The sequence below is a fragment of the Vipera berus genome (genome assembly GCF_964194415.1).
Source record: "Vipera berus genome assembly, chromosome: 1".
NCBI lineage: Eukaryota > Metazoa > Chordata > Lepidosauria > Squamata > Viperidae > Vipera > Vipera berus.
In genome coordinates this window covers 112,191,532-112,204,517 of record NC_138202.1, presented here as the reverse complement: position 1 = coordinate 112,204,517, position 12,986 = coordinate 112,191,532, and the positions used below count along the sequence as shown (strand labels likewise).

Below are 12,986 nucleotides of genomic sequence, written 5' to 3'. Positions count from 1 at the left end.
CTTCTTCACCCGCAACACGAGGCTCTTTAGTTCTTCTTCACTTTCTGCCATTAGAGTGGTATCATCTGCATATCACAAGTCCACTATAAATGGTCAAATATCCCTTTATGTTTTTCACATTTCCAATATTAATTACAATTACCTTTATAAATCTTAGAAAATGTCCTGCACCAGTGGTACATTATTTTATAAACTCTCTTAAATTATAAGTAATTTCAGTCCTTTCAGCCACATTCTTTCCCATTGTTTCATCTGTATATTATGACCAAAAGTATCAGACCTCTTTAGGATGTTTTAACTTGTTCTTTTGTTTCTTTTGTTTCAAATCTCAGAATAAGTTTATATATTTTAGCAATTACATGTTCAACCCATTTGTAGCCTGAATCCTTAGCCACTACAACAAACTGGCTCTCTTTGTATGACATACTGAATTACCAATAAAGGAGAATATTTGTAGCTCAGGGTTGAAATGAGAGTTCTTTGCTGCTCTCTAAGCTTGGTTGTTTTCTTGCAGGCATTCATTATCCAAACTAGGTAACATGATCAGTGCTAGTAAGAAGTGGACTTTCCTCTCAGTTTATATTCTAGTGGCTTGCTCTGTTAGTGTTGGCTGGAATAGTTTTAGGGGTTCTTTGGCTAACAGTAAAAAGCCCAACCAAAGAATCTCCAAGACCACTCTCACCAACACTGACAGGGCAAGCCATTAGAATATACCGTATTTTCTGGCGTATAAGACGACTTTTTAACCCATGAAAATCTTCTCAAAAGTTGGGGGGTCGTCTTATACGCCCAGTCGTCTTATACGCCGGAAAATAGTACATAAATCAATCGAGTGCCCCCGTTCTTGCAAAGCAACTTCAAGCCTCCTTAGTCCAGTCCCCCCTCCAACGTGACTCTCCCTTCCCACCCCCAAGAGCCTCTAAGCCCCTTCCCCTCCCCCTTGCAAACGACAGACCCCGGGAGCTCTTGCATTTATTCCAAAGGGTGGGTGGAAGGAAAAGCCCCTTTCGGCTCCGGCGTGGCTGCAAATCGACGAGCCCGGGAAGGCACACCCTCTCCTCTCACTGTGGAGGAAGCAGGGCAGGCTGGCATCGGGCGGGAGCCGGCAGGGCAGTCCTGCCCACGCGCACGCTCCCCGGCTGCTAAGGAGTCCTCGGGGAGCCGTGGCAGGCGCCTCACGCCCTTCCCTCTCGAAGCGGCACCGGCGGAGCCGTCAAGCGTCGGGCGGGAACTGGCAGGGCTTTGCACCATCTGCATCAGACGGGTCTGAATCGGGCTTGTGTCGGACACTTGGCAACTGGCATGTAAGTATTTTCCGGCGTATAAGACGAAAAATCTTGAAAATCTTCTCAAAAGTTGGGGGGTCGTCTTATACGCCCAGTCGTCTTATACGCCGGAAAATACGGTAAACTGAGAGTGAACCCTACTTCTAACAACCACTGATGGTGTTACCTAGTTTGGGTAATGAAATGCCTGCAAGAAAACAACCAAGCTCAGACTCTCATACTGATTATCCAACCATAGATTTCTCTATAAACTAGCAATAGAAGCAGAAGCAACAATTATTTAAAGTGGTTTAGATGCAGTCTATGAGAGACAGTTTGGTGTAGTGGTTAAGGCAGACCATGATTCTAGTCTGGCCTTAGGCACAAAACCTCCTGGGTGACCTTGGGCATTTTCTCTCAGTCTTAGGAAGGAGGAAATAGCACGCCACTTCTGAAAAACCTTGCCAAGAAAACTGCAGGGATTTATGCAGAACAGACATGGTTGAAGAAAAGAAAAAGATGTAGTCTACCTAACTATTTTCTCTAGTGTATTGCCTATTGAACTATCTATTCTGGCTGAAAAGATTTTTAACTATAAGTTTTATTCAATTAATCCAATTTTCTGGGTTTGTATGACATATTGAATTATCAACCACACCAGGTGTGCTTGCACAACAAACTAGATCAAGGCCATCTGGAAAGATCAAAAAAAGTCAAAATGTGGTTGTGAAAGAACAATTGAAGCCTCATACCTTTTGTATGCCCTTCTAACATACGGGGCTTGGTACATTGTAAATGAGATCACTACCTTAATTTTATTTTTACCTTTCCCCACAAATACTGTTGTGCTACACACAAATATAATTTGCAGTTCAAGGTTTCATATGAAAACAGACTAAGCCAATCAGTCTGATTAACAGTAGATGCATCACATTACTTGCATTTAATCAAGGTCCCAAGCTCACTTTTGAGTAACATTCCACAGCAACCACCATTCTGGGTGGGTTCAAATGTTACAGATATTCCACCAGTTGTAAAGAAAAATATTCAAATGTTAATAGTTCAGCAATGGAACTCTTTAATAGGAAGATGGTGAGTTTCAATTCATTGGCTACCTTCAGATAAAGACAACAAGGCTTCTGTCATGGATGTTGTAATTGGAGGTCCTACACCAGGGGTGTCAAACTGCCGGCCTGCGGGCCAGATGCGTCACGTGGAAGCCACGCCCTTCCCATTGTGGGCAATGGCAAAACCATCCCGATACATTGTGTGACGTCATGTGACATCGCAAGTTTGACATGTCTGTACTGTGTAGAAAGACTCAGACAATAAGGTGGTCTTCATTTAGCAATTGTAGTTATGACAGTGATGACAAACTAAGTTTGCAGCCAGTCTTTGCATCTGTGGGTCTGTAAAGCAAAGGAAAGCTGAAGAAAGATCAACACAGTCATGGTTTCATTTAGCAACAATTTAGCTTAATGACCAAACTGCTGGTCCCAATTGTGGTCACTAAACAAGGACACTTGTAATTCAAACTGGAAATGTATATTATCCCAGGTTTATACCACATAAGCATGGGAACTAGTTCACATGCTAAGTTATGACAAGGGGGGAAGGAATTAAGATGGCAGCACATGCATTTTCAATGTCATTCATTGTCTAGATATGTTGTGGCAAACATAGCACAGTGATTCTCCTAAATTAAAGATCTGGAAAAAAAATTCAAAGAGGTCCAATCTAGAACACCACTGTTGCTGAAAGTTTGCAAAATCATTCTTCATACATATGAACTACTTTCCCATTTCTTTCCTGCCCAATTTTCCTCAGGTTCCCATCTTTTTACCTTGATTCCATTTAACAAATACATTTCTCTTTTTGTTTTCAAAACCTGACATAACAGAAGTTATGCTTTTGAATTCTGCCCAAGGGTTGAGAAAACAGAACAATTCATTATTAATAGGAGCTCTCCAACATATGTAAATACCTGTACATACAACAGACCTAGTTAGAGGAAATGGGTAACAGTTTAGTCTATTTAGGAAAGAACAAGATATCTTCCCCAGAAAAGGACTAAGTTGCTGCAGTCTACTGTCTTCCTGCTCCAGATGTAAATCTTAAAGACCCAAACTACTGCAAACTGAAGGGGAACAAGAAAAGGGGAACCCCAAAAGGTTACATTCAAGACAAAGAAAGTGATGAAAAGCTAGAAAAGCTGCGCTGTTTATACAGAGGCACGTTTTAGCGACCAAATTAACCTACAAGCCCAATCCTCAGAAGATCAAAGCTAAATAACAGCCGCCTACAGGATGCACTAAAAGAATATGACACCAAGTTGTCTATCCAGCCCTCTTTGGAAAATAATTGTTTAGGTCAGGGGTCTTCAAACTTGGCCCTTTTATGACTTGTGGACTTCAACTCCCAGAATTCCTCAGCCAGCAAAGCTGGCTGAGGAATTCTGGGAGTTGAAGTCCACAAGTCATAAAAGGGCCAAGTTTGAAGACCCCTGGTTTAGGTGAACCTCCATTGCGAACCTCCAGGACAGACCCACTCCTCTTGAATGACCAAAGTCTTCACCTTCCCCACACATTTTATTTTTCCGCGAGTAATATGTGCAAAAGACGGCTGCTGCTGCTGCTGCTGCTTCTTACAGAATTCAAGGGGGCCGTCTTTTCCAGGTGACAAGCCCCTTGTCATCACCTGTCACTTTCCCTTTTGTTCGAGAAATGAGATGAGGGGGCAAGCAATCTACGACTCATCAAAGGTTTGTTCAGTTTTGAGGAACAAGAGCCTCACGCGAGCGTTTTTTTCTAGAGACCTTTGCCCCACTCAGGCTTCGGAGGGCTAACTTGTATAAAGGAAGTATGAACAATTGGATCTGGATTCGAATTCCTTCTAACTGCGGTCTCTATAGGGAGACCAAATTAGGAATCTCGAATCCCGGGGACACGTCCGAGTAACTCTCGGCCAGGGAGCTGCACTCCCCTTGGCCGGTCTCAGTTTATAGCAGTTGAATTAGGCTGCCAAGGCGAAGCCCCGAGCCGGCCCGATGGGCTTCGCCAAAGCTCGGGTTTATTTAAAGAGCCGGAGGGGAGGGAGCAGGGCGGATTGATTTTTAATGGATTTATTTCGGCCTCTCAAGCTATACTAAACATCTCTTGTTTATCGCGTGTATCCCTCCGCCTCGAATCTTGCGAGGGATATGTAACCGTATGAGCAATGTTCTTCCGCCTCCCAGAGAGGTGTTGGGACTGCAGAGGCGATGCTTGGCTGGTCCCTCTCTTCGGCTCCTCGAGTTAAAACGGGTAGACTAAGGTAAGAATCTCTGTGGTGATGTATTCCTCCGCTCTCGCAAAAGAGGTCCTCTCCCTGTCTGGAGTGTTCCTCCGCCTTCACGGAGCGCACAAGCAGGAGGCGTTTCTTATGGCTGTGTGAGGAAACCGGCGGGGCCTAGAGGAAAGACAAAAGACTTTCGCGCAGAGAAGGATTTCGCCCGCGCTGGTCTGCTGGAGGTGACGGGCTTTTTTCCTAGAAGACTCACAACGTGCCGCGGCCCCGTTGTTAGCGCTGCAGGGTCGTGGTGTGCGGCCTCGGGGACTTCTTCTCGCGGACGCGGCGGATGGATCTCTAGGTAGCGTTGCTCGAGTGAATTCGCCCTTCGGTGCCGCCATCTTGGATTTTAATCCGCCATTTTTTTCCCCCCTTGGAATTATTTTTATTATTATTTTTTATGATTAATTTTTTTCCGCCTCTGGTTGGGAGCCTCCACCTCGGCGACAGAGGCTTTGGATTCGGGGGCCGCGGGTGTCGAGCAGGACGGCAGGGCCCGGTGGCCGTTGGGAGGTGAGTGCTTCGCGTGGACGAAAGGGGGGGCTAGAACTGGCACACGGGCAAGGGCCCCACTCCTTCCGGGGTGGGGGCGGGAGGGAGAAGCGAGGCCCGCTGGGTTGGGCCTGGCCGGGGGACAGGGAGGCGCGTGTGTGTGTGTTTGGGGGGGGGTTGCTTCTCGTAGCTGAGGAGAAAAGGGGTCCTCGCAGAGAAAATGTGGGGAGGACCTTTATGTCCCGTGGGGCTCGGCCTAGGAGGGGTCTATTCCCTCTCCCCGGAGAGAAGGACAATGCGATAAGGGAGCGGGGCTGAGGGGAGGACCGGCCGAGGTGAGAGGGCATTGGGGGGGGAGCGCCAGGCGATGCTCGGCAAGAGCTCCGAGGGAAGGAACCGGTCCTCCCTCGCAGGGCCGGGGACGCCTGTCAAGCTGGAGGAGGCAGCTGGAGCCCGGCGGTATCGTGAGAGACCACTGCCAATTAGCGACCCCGACTCGGCGCACTCCCTCGTGAAGCTTCCATATGCCCGCTGCTGCTTCGGGTTATTTCCTGCGCTGGCGTCTCCAAGGAGCCGGAGAGACTTCGGCTGAAGCTCCCTCGCGGTTAGGCCTCGGGATTGTGGGGGGGGGGGGTTTGTTCGCTTCAGCGCTGGCCTTTGAGGGTGCGGATCTTCGGATGGGCTCTTCCTGGAAGAGCGGAGTCTGGGAGTTCGTAGGAAAAGGGCCGGAGCGTAGCGGTCGTGGGCCACTCGCGGCCGAGACTGCCCAACACCCCGCTTGGGATTTAAGGAGCTATGACAGCTGACATTCCTGCGCTCCTGCGGCGCTTCAGAGAGTCGGGCCAGGAGGAGATTTCTCTAGGAGGTTCGTAAGCCTGATTTTGTTCTGAGTCGTCGTTATTTTTTCTAACGTTTCGGAGAGGTTTTGGGGTTGTCGTGCCCGAGGCAGAAACAAACATGACTGGACCGGGTAGGGTTGACTGTTGGAGGAACTGGCCGCCCCGGGGCTGTTGAGAAAAGCCAGAGGCGGCCTGTAGGGGGCACTGGGGGTTTAGAAAAGAGTCTCAAAGTAGAAGGGACTTTATATCCATGGTCCCGATGGAGGAGCGGTAAGGGAAATTCACGCTGCTCCTTGTCGATTAGAAGGATTTTTCAATACTGGTATGCATTTGAAGGTGGTATTCCCCGTCTTGTAGAACGAAACTCTTAACTGACCGGGAAGATAATTGTTGGGAAAAGAAAGAATGTAACAGCCCCTTTTGATTATTGTGAATCGGAGTCCTATTATTTTTTGGTTCTTAACGTTCCATTTCCCCCCCCCCTAAAAATGTTTGTTTCAAAGAATACTACTATACTTGCTAACACAATTAGATGATAACATCAGCAAGATAGCAGCATGTTTACTGAGAAGAAAAAAATGTCTTTGTTGTCTAGCAGTTTGATTAAAGTTGATAACTTACTGTGCCATAGTGTGAAATAGAAATAGGTACAGCGATACATCACAAAATGGTTTGGAAAATAATTATTTTGAGACAGTATTTTAGGGCACTTGGCATTACTCAAAGGCTTGCTGGGATACTTAGAGGAGAAGGCATATAATGTTGAATAAGCATTTCTAAAAGACTTGTTCAAATATTGCTGATATTGCCCTGCAGGGTATAGCTATAAGCAGACTCTGTATTATAATAACTGAGGGTGTGCTTTCAGTCAATGCAGGATACAAATATCACACTAGCAGATCTAATCCAGTATTCTCTATCCTGGAATCTACATATAAGAAACACTGGAAGATGCAGTCCTAAAGCATCTGAAAGGCACCAGTTACGAAAGATAAGCTTAATCTGTGCTTTGCAGCAGGAGTGTGTGTGTGTGTGTGAGAGAGAGAGAGAGAGAGAGAGAGAGAGAGATGATATTTGTATTATTTTCCAATACACAGAAATTGCATGGCCAATTAGTACAGTATGAAAAATGTACCCAAAATATAAAAAGTTTGAAAATTATAGCTGTAAATGGAGCCATATTTCATTCTTCCCAAATAAGAGCTAAGGTAGTCTGTGAAATCGTAAAGTTGTGTGATGACTGGATTGTCAGGCTAACAGTGGAGACTTAGCATGGTAAAATGCTTTGCCATAAAGGGAAAAAATATAGAAAATCAACACATTAGGAAAGACTAGGCTAAAAGGCTTGTTCTTCAGCTAATGTTTTCTCTATATGAATAGTTGAGTGTCAGAACATTAAAAAGATATGAATCCCACCTGTTGTCTAAAGTGATTTGTCCAAATAGATATAGTTTTAAATTTCTTTGGGTCGAGTAAGTCAAAAGGTTCTAGGAAAGGTGAAATTAGGCCTTTTATTGTAGATATATAATCTTTGGAACTGTGCAGAATTAGAAAAATTTAGTTGAAGACATCTGTCATGAAATTTGAATATTATTTTGATAGTTTCTATTTATTTACAGATGTATTTGCTTCATGGATGGTAGCATAATCATGAAATTTAAAATACCTGCACAATCTACACTTTTTAAGATGTCCATGCCATTTTAACTTTGTCTTTTTGAATCTTTGTTCCAAATGCAAACTTTTTGTTCATATTACTTTAAAATTAGGCTGTTTGGTGAGATGTTGCTTTTTTGTATTTAAATAAAGTATCTTATAAAATAATGCTAGCCATTAAAAAAACAAAATCCATTTGTGTGCAATATTACTATTAATTCAACTTAAAGTTGAATTGTGTAAGCTTTAAGTTCTCTAGAAGATTCTTATTCAAGCTAGATAGTAAACAAAGAGATGGGGAAGTCACTGGTCTTGTATGTGTGCATTAATAACAGTTTTACTAAACAAAGAAAAATATACCTATTTTTTCTTCTTTGTCAAATAGGTACAAACCAAATTGTTATTAATGATTTCACATAGATAGATATAGATAGCATTATACTTGAGTTTCACAATGTATTATATTTGGTTTTCTTTGTTTTAATTTCTCTGGTGTGCATGGCTATAATTTCCATTATTCCATTTTTAAAAAATGTTTCATAATCTGAAAATTATATTAAACACATTTTTAAATGTTGTTAGACAGATATATATTGCATTTTAGGTAGATCTTAAGGTAGTTTTTTTCTTTTGAGAATGTGATCTACTTTTGAATTTCAGCATTTGTTGGAATGATTCTCTTTTATGTACCGGTATCTAATTTGTAAATACAGTAAGAATTTTGAAATTTAAGGTGGTTTTTTGTTATTTTTTGTTTTGTTTGTAATCTGCAATTTAAAAATATTTTATGGTTCTAATTTATGTATATTGATTAACAGGGTATCATGAAATTATGATTGTGTACAATGGGGCATTATCTTTACCAGGAGTGATATTAATGTTAGTGAATGAGTAAGCCTTTAGATTCTCTATAATGCTTAATTAGTCAACATTAAACAAATGGTTCTGGCAGTTATGTTAACACTGCATAATATGCTGACAGAACTCTGCTACATATATTTTAAGTTTAGCAAATTAGGCAAATCTAACCTATTGTCTGTCTTTCCCATACCGTGTTTCCCCCAAAATAAGTCTTATTTTTTCTTTTGCCTCCTTTTTGGGTGTGTGTGTGTCTGTGTGTGTCTGTCTGTCTGTCTTTTCCACTCACCTCCAGTACCGACATCCCTGCCCAGCCGGCCCACTTCTTCTGGGGCCAAACGAGCAAAGGCCTTTCCAGAAGGTCACTGCACCCAAGAACTGAGCTATGGATTCAATCCATAGCTCAGTTCTCAGCTGCAATGGCCTTCCAGAAAGGTCTCTGACTGCGAAATGCAGGTCTGGGGATGCCGCAGAAGAAGTTGGCTGACTAGGAGAAGCCTGGCCTGGCTGCAAGGTAAGTGGGTGCAGGGCGTATGCGGCAGCTCCACACCCCCTCCCTCACCCTAGCTTGATTTTTAAGTGTATGCCTCGCCCCAAAACATAGGGCTGATTTTTGGGGTAGGGCTTATATTAGGCCCATCCCCAAAAATTAAGCTAGGGCTTATTTTCGTGGTAGGTCTTACTTTCAGTATTTACCTAAGTATTGTTTAGGGAATTTTCATTGTTACATTGTTAATTCCATTGTGATTCAAAGGCTTGCAAGTTTACAAATCTTCTCTTTTCTGCCGACCTCTTTATGGATCTGATACATTCTTTAGAGAAACCTACTTACGGTAGATGTGGTAATAATGACTGTTATAATAACCTTTTTCTATACCACTTTGATATTCCTTGTGAATATGCCGGCACAATATATCAATGCTAATTTAATGTTCATAAGTTTGTTAGTATGATGTTACAAAGACCAGAAGTTCCATTGCTGAGCTATGCGATTGTAAAGCTTGACTTCACATGGCCTCATCACTTAGCAATGGCAATTCCAGCAGTCCCAGTTGCTGTGTTTAACCAAATAACACCTGGTCATTAGGCGAAGACCAGTTCTGATCCAAACCATTCCTGGCTTGATCCCTCCAGTCCAGAGGGATCAAGAGGGTATTGGTATTGGATGTGGTTATACTTCACTATTTGAGACTGGTATGGACTTGGTCCTTCTGGATTTGCAGCTACTGCTCAATAGATTTTTTTTGTGAAGCTAACTTGTAGTCATGGTTTCCATTTTTTGGTGATAGTATATTGTCTAAAGTTTATAATTTATGTGGGACAGAAGTATTATTCAGATTTTTAAAAAAATATGAGCCAGTTGGATGTAGCAGATAAAGATGCTGGACTAGAAACTAGGAGACCATCTATATACTCGTGTCTTTTGTTTGTAACCTTCATTTGGAGAAATTATTGAACTAGAGTAACTCGGATGACCTAACATACAAAATACTAGGACCATGACTCCCATGGGAATGAAATTTGGGAAAGTTTTGGCCACTTTATTGCCACTGCACCTTTCAACTGCACTTTCTATAGATTGTGTGGTGTAGGGGAAAATGGTAAAGCCGTATCCCTATTTTCTTGCCTGCTTTTTTCTGCCCCTTTGCTGGCAGCAAGCCCCAACAGGCAAACAGCAATTGGCTGGTTTAGAACTGAAGCTGACTGCAAGGAAAGGACAAAGGAGCAATCAGATGGCTGCTGGTGAGGTAGGGTTTGGGAGATGCAAGTGGTTGACATGGGATCTCCCTGACCCCCATGGGATTGAAATTTGGCAAAATCATAGCCACTTCACAGGTCAGTCAGCTACAATCACATGATCATCATTTCCAACACTCCTTGCCAGCTTCCTAAAGGAAAGTCAATGGGGAAGCTTGCAGGAAGTGGAAAGTTTAGATAAGGAAATATCCCTGAAACAATTACTGAATGGGTCATGGATTTAGTGCAGGGGTCCCCAACCCCCAGTCTGTGGACTGGCACCAGGCTGTGGCATGCCAGAAACCAGTCCGCGCAAACAAGCAAAGCCCCATCCGCGGGATGCAAGCAGTACAAGAAACCAGGCCTCCTCCGGTCCACAGAAAAAGCTCTCTCCATGGAACCGGTCCCTGGTGCCCAAAAGGTTGGGGACCTTTGATCTAGTGAGCTCTAATCTTGCCCTAGGCATGGAAGACATATGGATAACTTTGAGTCAGTCACTTTCTCTCATCCTTAGGCAGTGGCAAACCACTTGCAAAAATATTGCCAATAAAACTGGACTTGTATGCATGGATTTGTCCATGTAGCTGCCAGAAGTAGAAATTTAGAAGCCCACAAAACATTATTTTGGAAATATATTCCATTGAAGAGATTCTGATGTTAATACGAACATACAGCTGTATGAATGTTTAAAGTTTTGTTATAGCTGGTGTTGAGCTTTGATGCATACTTGTAATCTGTCCCACATGTAGCCTGTATCAATATAACCAACCTGTCTTTCCCTCTCATCACAGCCCAATTTAATCCTGTATCCATAAAATTACTGTTTATATCTGGAGAAATGAGCTCATTTATATTAAATACAAATTAAATAAAATAATATGTTAGAAAAGGTGTTCCCAGACTTCTGATTTTTGCTATCATAGTCCAATATGGGATGCAACACACAATTCTTTTTTTAATTTGTATCTCACACTTTTATTACTTATTTTGTATCTTTCCTCTATTATTTATTTCCAAACTTGAATGAGTCATGCAAGCTGAATCTCTGTCCTTATATTCCCCCATTTGTTTCTTTTAAGGTTTCAATACATATATCCACCAATAACATAACACTTGTAATAATAAATTAAAAACTGACAATGATGTGAATATGTTTTCTTACAGAAACTTGTTAAGGACCAATTCTTCCACAAATTGCTAATTCTGTTTATTTGTGTCAGGGTCTTAGGCAGCTGTTTAAAAGGGTTTTTTTTTTCAAAAATGGTTAGCACAGCAGTTTTATTAACAGAATTCATTTAGAAGAAAGGGATGGGTTACAAGAATTCCAGAAACATAACTTATTATCAATAATGCTCATGTTTGTTTGGGCAGAGGTATTTGTTGTTGGTTTTCTAAGCACAAATATGTAGCTTTTTTATCATTTTCCTTAATAAATCAGCAAACAAGTATGATATTTGTGACCCATTTGTTTAATTGGATTCTCTTTATCTGGTTTCAGAACTTGGGCATGGAAGAAAAGGAAAGAAATGAAAAAAAGTAGCCTGTAGGTACTTGGGAAAGAAAGTATGTATTGTGTATAAAAGGCATCAGAAGGTAATTTCCCAATAAATTGCTGGAAAAATGACTAAAGGAATGCTAGTAGGAATATTGTACAGATTGGTATGATAGTGATGTATTGAAGAGTGGAATTAAAATAAATGCTAGGGAAAAAAATACAGTCCAAGAAAAAAAATGGATAAAATCATTGCAGACAGTTCACAATATAAGTAGCCCTCGCTTAATGACTGGTCATTTTACAATAGTTCGAAGTTATGATAGCCACAGAACAGGTGTCCCAGCCATTTTAAATGTCATGCTCCTCTGTGTCATATGACTGCATGTCAGGCAGGTCAGCTTTATGATCTGCAGTGGTATTCCTGTCACATGACCGCAATTTGTGGGCAGGGGAACGTTTTCTGGTTTCTGGCAAAAAACACTCATTCAAATGAATGGGTTTGCTTAATAACCATAGTGTTTGTTTAACAACCAAAGCATTTGCTTAATGATCACCACAAAAAAGCTGGAAATTTACTTCCAGTCGTGTGGGTGCCTCAGCTTACAACGGTAACAACTTACAACCATAATTTTGGACTCAATTACCATCATAAGTATAGCTGAATCAAAACGTGGAATAATTTTATTTGTTCTAGGTTTCACCAAGGACATAATATTTAGGAGAGTTATAGGTGACTAAGACAAAGCTGGTGCACCTTGCTCCTTTTTCTCTTCCTTTGCATGGCCTGTGAATCAGCCTGCCTCCCATTCTTCTTAACTAGGGAGATAAGTGAAAAGAAAAAGATAATCAAGCAACAAATCAGTGAACACCTAGAGGCAAACAAAGTCATTACCAAAAGCCAACATGGGTTTGTCAAAAACAGATCATGCCAGACAAATTTTATGGCATTCTTTGACCAGGTGACAAAATTGGTGGAGCAGAGGAATGCTGTTGATATAATTTACTTGGACTTCAGTAGGGCATTTGATAAAGTACACCACAAACTACTACTTGATAAGATAGAAAAATGTGGATTAGACAGCATCACCACCAGATGGATTCGTAGCTGGCTGACCGGCCATACTCAGCGTGTGGTCCTCAATGAAACTGCATCTACATGGAGGGAAGAGTGTGGTGGGGTGCTCGAGGGCTCTGTTCTGGACCCAGTGTTCTTCAACCTCTTCATCAATTATTTGGATGAGGGGATAGATGGAGAACGCATCAAATTTGCAGACGACACCAAGCTTGCAGGAAAAGCCAACACTCCAGAAGATAGGC

At 42.2% G+C, this 12,986-nt stretch overlaps 1 protein-coding gene across 6 annotated transcripts in view; it reads left to right on the top strand.

Moving 5' to 3' along the window:
• The first annotated feature begins 4,521 nt into the window (after nt 1-4,521).
• KMT5B (lysine methyltransferase 5B) overlaps nt 4,522-12,986 on the top strand; it is a 34,901-nt gene continuing 26,436 nt past the window's right edge. The window contains exons 1-2 of one of the 6 annotated variants that reach the window (XM_081346654.1): nt 4,522-4,577; nt 11,673-11,767. The gene's annotated coding sequence lies outside the window, so the exon portion shown is untranslated. Of the gene's footprint in view, nt 4,578-4,605; nt 5,106-5,709; nt 5,950-8,839; nt 8,952-11,672; nt 11,768-12,986 lie in introns of those variants that run through there. The other 5 variants (XM_081346653.1, XM_081346652.1, XM_081346655.1 and 2 more) reach the window with 5 other exon arrangements.